We start from the raw sequence: 2,500 nt of genomic DNA, 5'->3' as shown, positions 1-2,500 counted from the left end.
GATATCAATGGAACTCCAGGGGTAATTTTTATTCTCTCTCTTCCCTTTCTCATAAAGTTTTATATGGTGATTATGCAAATGAGATTGATTAAGAACAACTGGCTTCTCAACAGACAAGTGGAAAATCATGGTAATTTTATGGACGTTAATTAGATTCCTCTTATGCGGGTTTAATTAAGTTGTGCGTGGGTTGATATGATAGGGTTTATATATATGTATATATATATATATATATATATATATATATATATATATATATATATATATATACATATATATATATATATACATATATATATATATGTGTGTGTGTGTGTGTGTGTGTGTGTGTGTGTGTATGTGTGTGTGTCTTTGTGTGTGTGTTTTTGTGTGTTTGTGTGTGTGTGTGTGTGTGTGTGTGCGTGTGTGTGTGTGTGTGTGTGTGTGTGTGTGTGTGTGTGTGTGTGTGTGTGTGTGTGTGCGTGTGTGTGTGCGTGTGTGTGTGCGTGTGCGTGTGTGTGCGTGTGCGTGTGCGTGTGCGTGTATGTGCAGCTCAGGCGCGAGAAGTTGCAATTGTCGCCAAGAGGTTCCCGCTGTGGCTGGGCACCGCGGCGGGCAAGAGCACTCGCTGACACACGCTATCCCGTCAGCATTAGTCAGCACAGGCAGGACTCCCCTCATAGCCCGGGCGAGGCTCAGCTTGGCATATCAGACTTATCCTTATCTCTAATGTATCCGTCTCTGTGTCAAATACATCTCTTGTATTATTCATTCTCATTCATACCTTTCTCCATTTGTCAATATGAAAATGGTTCATATGTATACGTACATACATATATACTTAGGCAGATGGATAGATAGACAGACAGATAAATAGACATAGAGTTAGACAGATAGATAGATAAACAATAGCCATACACAGATAGATAGACGTAGAGTTAGACAGATAGACAGATAAACAATGACCATACACAATTAGATATATAGACATGGTTAGACAGGTAGACAGACATAGACCGATAGACAGACAGACAGACAGACAAATCAATACACACATCACCACAGACACATCCCGCATAGCCAACAATGGCGAGGAAAAAACTGACCACGAACACAACAACCGAAATCCTCTTGACAAATAAAACACGAAATAACAAGGCCCTTAAACTATTACACAATTACTTCAGCCACAAAACCGTCTCTATTGCTATTAATTAGACGTAGCCTGTAGTCAACATGTAGACTAGGCTAGAGGCTACAACAACGAGAACCTGCTTTAAAAATTAGAACAATGCCTGTTTGGTAAATGCTATTGTAACATCCTCTAAACGACGGGTAAAAAGTGCTTACGTTTTTTTTTTTTTTTTTTTTTTGCAAAGATAATTGTTGTTTGTGTGATGTGTTTGTTTAAAAACGTGGGTTTTAATTTGATTTCCATAGGTTTTAAAAGGTTTATGAAAATTGTGGGTTTAATGGAGTGTAGTAGTGATACTGGTAACAATGATGATGATGATGAGGATGAAGATGATGGTGATGATGGTAATAATGATGGTGATGATACACATGATGATGAGGAGGAGGATGAAGATGATGATACTGACAGTAATATTGATAATATCAATAATGATGATAATGATAATCATAATAAGAGTAATAATAATGATAATAACAATGATAATGATAATAAAAATAATTATAAGAACAATAATAATGATAATCATAACTAGAACAATAATAATAATAGAATAATAACGATGATAATTATGATAATAAAGATGACGATGGTAATGATAATAATAATAATGATAATAATAATAATGGCAATATTAATGATAATGATAATGAAAATGTTAACAAAAATAATAATGATAAAACTGATGACTATAATGATAATATTATAATGATAACGATAACAATGATAAGAAAAAAATGATAATGATAATACAAGAACAATAATAATGAAAATTATAATAACAATGATTATGATGACAAATATAATGATAATAATAACGATGATGATAATGATAATGATAATAAGGATAATCATAACAACAATAATCATGATAATGATAACAATTGTAATAATAATAATAACAATAATAGTAATAATGATAATAAAATAATAATAGTAATAGTAATAATGAAAATTAAATGATAATAACAATAGTACTAATGATGATAATGATAATAACAATAGTAATAATAGTAATAATAATAATGATAATAATGATAATTATGATAATAATGATAACAATAACAATAATAATAAAAACAACAATGCTAATGATGACAAAAAACACTACAATTATATAATGACAATAATGACAGCAGAATTAATAATAAAAACCATAACGATAGTTATGATGATAATGGTAATGATAATAATAACAAAAATGATGTTGATAATGATACTGATAATAATGATAACAATGATAATAACTAAAAAAAATAGTAATAGTAATAATAGTGATAATAAATATGATAACAGTGATGCATGTTGATAATAATAACAGCAATAACA

The sequence above is a fragment of the Penaeus vannamei genome, chromosome 39 (assembly GCF_042767895.1).
Source record: "Penaeus vannamei isolate JL-2024 chromosome 39, ASM4276789v1, whole genome shotgun sequence".
Taxonomy (NCBI): domain Eukaryota; kingdom Metazoa; phylum Arthropoda; class Malacostraca; order Decapoda; family Penaeidae; genus Penaeus; species Penaeus vannamei.
The sequence above is the reverse complement of the archived record's forward strand: the minus strand, read 5'-3'. Positions refer to the sequence as shown.